This window comes from Elephantulus edwardii, unplaced genomic scaffold, assembly GCF_000299155.1.
Source record: "Elephantulus edwardii isolate Elephantulus edwardi_28Jun2011 unplaced genomic scaffold, EleEdw1.0 scaffold00173, whole genome shotgun sequence".
In the NCBI taxonomy this organism is placed as follows: domain Eukaryota; kingdom Metazoa; phylum Chordata; class Mammalia; order Macroscelidea; family Macroscelididae; genus Elephantulus; species Elephantulus edwardii.
In genome coordinates this window covers 2178106-2183716 of record NW_006399923.1, presented here as the reverse complement: position 1 = coordinate 2183716, position 5611 = coordinate 2178106, and positions in this window count along the sequence as shown.

The window sequence follows — 5611 nt, the reverse complement described above, 5'->3', positions numbered from 1 at the left end:
TCTTCTGACATCCATTTTGGTCTTTTCTTCCGCTTCTGTCTTTGTAATGACCATTTGCACTCTTCCTGGATGATACCTTTGACATCCTCCCACAACTCATCTGGTCTTCACTTATTAGTGTTCAAGGCCTCAAACTTGTTCTGGGATGATTCTGAAATTCAGGTCGTATGAAATCAAAGTCATATTTTGGCTCCTGTGGATTTGGTTTAATTTTCTTCAGCTTCAGCTTGAACTTGCATATGCGTAATTGGTGGTCTGTTCCACAATCAGCCCCCGGCCTAGTTTTCACAGCTGATATAGAGCTTCTCTTGCAGTTCCTTCCACAGATGTAATCGATATGATTCCTATGCATACCATCAGGTGAAGTCCATGTGTATAACCTGCGTTTGTGTCCCTTATAAAATATATTTGCAATGAATGGGTCATTGATTGTACAAAATTCAATCATTCTATCTCCCGCTTCTTTGAGGTCACCAAGCCCATGTTTTCCAACTACTTCTTCTTCTTCTCTGTTCCCAACTTTTGCATTCCAGTCACCCATTATTATCAATGCACCTTGATTGCATGTTTGATCTATCTCCGACTGTAGAAGTTGGCAATATAATGAATTTTGCATTTTAGGAAAGTCTGATTGGCTTTTATTATCATTTTAGAAATCTTCTGCTTGACTTTCTTTTTATCATTCTTAATAACAAAGCATATCTGCCCTAATTCTCTCCTTGCCTCTCCAGCCATTTGTGCTTGTGTTCTGGATCTAGCACATTTCATTGAGATGTGAATGTCTTGGGAACAAAACAATTTATTCTGAAATATTAATTTTAATGATAATGCTCTTTTGCCTAATGCAACTTTTATGTTTATGACCATTGCTGATGCTCAAAACTTCTTTAGAAAGTTAACAAACCAAGAGGTAGTATTTTAATTTCCAGGAGGAAAAGATCTCTACAAAGAATAACTGAATGTGGAACGGGCATACTGTTAAAAAAAGAAGGAAAACAGAATGTTGGCAATCTCAATCATAACTGAGAATAGCAGAATAAATTTTCTGTGTGGGTTTATTTGCTTTTAAAACATGATGAAAATGCAAAATAGGAGATACAAATTGAAGAATTGTTTTGTGAAGAATATACTTAACAGTCAGTGATTTCTATTTGCTAAATTCAATAAAACCAATTCCACCCATTGTAATACACAGCCATCACTTCACTTACACCTCTTAGGATTTTATTCCCTTAAACAAAACCCCACTACTTATTTGCTCAAAGTTCCCATCATTTTTCATCCACCTGGTCCCTTATAATCATCCGCCAGTGCTTGGAGAGGGACATCATACTTTGGAGGGTGGCAGTACAGAGTAGGAGAAGAAGACCCTCAATGAGATGGATTGACTCAGTGACTTGGATAGTGGGGTAGGTGTGTCAGAGATTATAAGGTTGTCTCAGGGTAGAGAAGGGTTCAGAGCTGTTGTACATAGGGTCTTTATGAGTCACAAGTGATGGCACATAACAACAATCTTTTATTTCGTCTATTCTAAATTATTCGTATTATTAAATCATAGCATATTTGTCATTTTGTGATTGACACTTTTCACTTAGCTTAATATTTTCAGAATTCTTTAGTGTGTAGCATAGAACTTTCATGCTGTGGCAGAATCCTGAGTACTCTATAAATTATGCTTATTTTAATTGTTAATATCTTTTAAACTTTGTTCATACTAAAGAAAAAGCTTGTTAAATGTGTGGTACTTCTATTGTCCTATTTTATACCTTCATTGTTTCTTAGGCAACTGAGCTAAGATCTGCTATCCTATCCATCTAGAACAATAATTCAAATTAACTCAATTAAGGACAAAATAAAAATAAATTTCCATGGAAATACAGAGCAGCATTCACACAAATGCCAAAATAATGCCTTATGAATAACATTACTACAGTGAATACAAATGTAATCATGATTTGCCATTTACTTGATTTGAGCTATTAAATGCTTGATAAGAATGTTAAAAGTGTTTTTTAGAAAGCTCATTAAATTGATTTAATAGAATGATCAGGTAAAAGTACTATTAAAGATTAATATGAACTAGATATGTAATGAGGACAAATTGTAAGGGAAAAACTATAGGGAAACAAGAAAAAGTATGATTGCAAAAATGTATCATAGACCATATGACACATAAACATAATTTCAGTATGTAAAATTTTCTGATAAAACAAAACATATACAATAAGCAACCTTTTGTATTGATCAGTTACTAAGGATATAAATACCAATAACTGTTCTCATATTTTTTAAGATTTAGAGTAAAACATAAAGCTCACATTTTCTTTCAATTATATACGTGTTACTATGATGAAATAACATTTTAGCTATCTCTTTGTTATAAGTGATCCTTGAATAGTAAAGAGCGTTAAAAACCTATTGCTAATTGAAGGTTTGGAGGTTTGAGTTAAGATTAAAATCCTATCGAACACGTTGCTTGCCATAACTTAAAAACTACTGGAAAAATAGAGGTTTTGTGGGGGTGACGGGGGGGTTTAGTTTGTTATTTTTAAAAAGAAATGTATTGTTATTGTCTTTGAGTCTCTCCTACTCTTGTGGATTTTACTACAACAAAATACTGTCCAATATATCCCCTCCTTCATACCCCTTGTTATGTTTGAGCTCCTTGTTGTGACTACCATGTCATCGAATTGAATTTTCTCAAATTTTGGTTTTTCTCTGCTTAACCAAATATGGTCTTTTCTAAAAATTTATCTCTCATGATAATGTCATCAAAATTAAATGAGAAGAGTTTCACCATCATCATTTCTGAGAACCACCGTAGAATAAGGAACACATTGCTTTTAAGAAACAAGGGAGATCCAATGGCCTAGTGCTGCCAACTCAAAGGCAGATGAGTTGAATCCACTAGCAGTTCTTCACGAGAAAGATGGGTAATATCCTCCTGCGTGACTTATAGACCATGATTACTCATTGGAAGGTGAGCTATAAATCAGTTCCAAATTAATCACAATGAGTGAGTCTGAGAGAGAAAGAAAATAAAATAAAAAAAAAACAAAACAAAAACAAAACCCCACAAACAAAAAGGCCCCTCAGTTCCACTGAGTCAATTCTGCCTCAGTCAGCCACCATCAGGTTTCTGAGGTTGTTGTAGTCTTTATAAGAGAAAATTGCTCATTTTTCTTCTTTAGAATTGCTAGTGGATTTGAACCGTTGATCTTTTGATTATTAGCTTGACAGATGAAGTATTAAGTCTTAAGAGCTTTCTTATTTGAAAATTCATTATTATTTTCTTTTTATTTTGCTAAGACCTAACAGTTTGAGAGCATTTGTTCTTGAAATAATTTTGCTGTCATTGTTATGTGCGATTGTGACAAAACAGGCATCACTGACCTGTTAGCAGGTTTTCAGAGACAATAAATCACTCGGGAGATTACTCCTCTTTCTTCTGAGGATCAGTGACTTTGGGTTGTTTATACATAAGTTTTCTACACTCTAGTCTCAAGAATTGGACAGTGGTTTTATTTTAATGAGGGATATTTACAAACAAAAAGAGAAATAAGAAAAAAATCATGTGCAGTTTTATTATGTTTTTGAAAAGTATTTTATCATTTGTTGAAATGGAAAACATGTTTTCTCACATTGAGTATTTTAATCCTATTTGTCAGATTGTTAGCTTATGCTTCCAAATATCTGATTTAAACTGGCCCAGAAAAATTCTGGCTAACCAAAGTCTGTAAAGAGGAAATGGATCTCTGTCACCAGGCTGTCTAAAAGGTCAACAAAAGTGGCAGCTTCGCCATCTCAATTGCAGATTTTCAGCTAAAAGTCAACTCATGTCAAGATCAAGTCAAAGCTGAGACCTCATCATAATAAACAGATTGTTAAGACAGCAGGGCACAGAGACAGCTTGGAAGTGGAGGCATAAGTGGGTGGCTTTGTGTTTATGTGAAGGTATGACAAAATTGTGGGGCCCTTCACAACTCAATACTTGCTTTGCCCTTCAAGCATAACTTACTGAAACCTAAAAATATGTTGGTGATACATTTACAATCTTCTTTCAAAGAATGTATTTCTGTATTTGGTTTGAGAAGCAAAGTGTTTAATCTTACCTTTTATTTAACTTACTTTTATCCCACTACCATCGAGTCAGTTGTGACCCATAGTCCTCTCTGTCAGATGTCCAGTGCTGTAAAAATTCATGGGAGGATGCTACTTATCTTTTCCCATTAAGCAGCTGGTGAATACAAATTTCTGACCACTCTGCAAGTTGTTATAGTAAGTATAGATATGGCAGAATTCAGAATACATTTGGAAGTAAGACTTCACAGGATAAATAGGGGTAATTTCCTCCTGTGCAGATTTAAAGCCTTTGAAAACCCATTGGAGTTTAAACTATCAGTTCCAATCCAAAAGCGAAGAGTGGATGAGTGCAAATAATACAGTAAAACCCCTGAGAACATGGATCTTTTTTGATGTGGAAGGAAATATTTTGGAGAAAAAAAATCTCAAATTCTGAAGCTTCGTCTGACATACTTTGGACATGTTGCAAGGAGGGACCCGTCCTTGGAGAAAGATGTCATGCTTGGGAGGGTGGAGGGACAGTGCAGGAGGGGAAGACCCTCTATGAGGTAGATTGATTCAGTGACTGGGGCAATGGGGGTAGGTGTTCCAGAGATAGTGTGATTGGCACGGGATAGAGCAGGGTTTAGGACTGTTGTACATAGAGTCACAATGAGTAGCAGGTGACTCGATGGCACATAACAACAAACAACAATGTCCTTATTACTTAGCCTTTACGTTTATATCTCTGAAAAAAAAAGCTATTTTCAACTTTATCTTGTGTGCTGCTCACCTGAAAACCATTGTTTCAGAATCAACATTTATTTTTTCTTAAGACTTTTCATTTAGAATTTTAATTCTAAGCATTAAACCTTGTGTTATTTCAGAGTAATAGGATACTGGAGGAGAAGTTTCAGGTAAAGACAGGCTCCATGTTTTATGGAAATAAATTTCACACACAGAAAATGGCAGGAATGTTGCTCTCAAAAAAGCTCAGTGTATCAACAAATACAAGAGCAACCTGAAATAAGCAGATGGCGCAATCTTGCTTGTTGAAGCTGAGGAAGACCTGAGGCATTTGCTGCAGAAGGTCAATGACTGAAGTTTTCATTATGAATCGAAGCTCAGAGATTCTTATCAATTAAAGAATCTGGACCAATTGGCAGCTCCAAGATGGATGGAGAATAGAGGTCGTTAACAATTTCAGCTTGCTTGGCTCCACAATCAACATTCTTGGCACCACCAGCCAGGAATTCAAAAGACAAATTGCATAAGGGAAGTCTTCTGTCAGGGACCTTTCCAAAGTCCTAAAGGTCCATCGTTTCAGTCTAGTTACTAAGGTGTGCCTGATCCAGGCCATGATCTTTACAATTACTTGCTATGCTTCAGAGAGTTGGAAAACAACTAAGGATGACAGAAGAAGAATTGATGTTTTTGAGTTGTTGTGCTGGAGAAGAGTATTGACCATACCACAGATTATCAGGAGAACAAGTTTCTCCTTGGAGGCAAAAATTTTTCTTTTCTTTATTAATTTAAAATAAATTTTTAT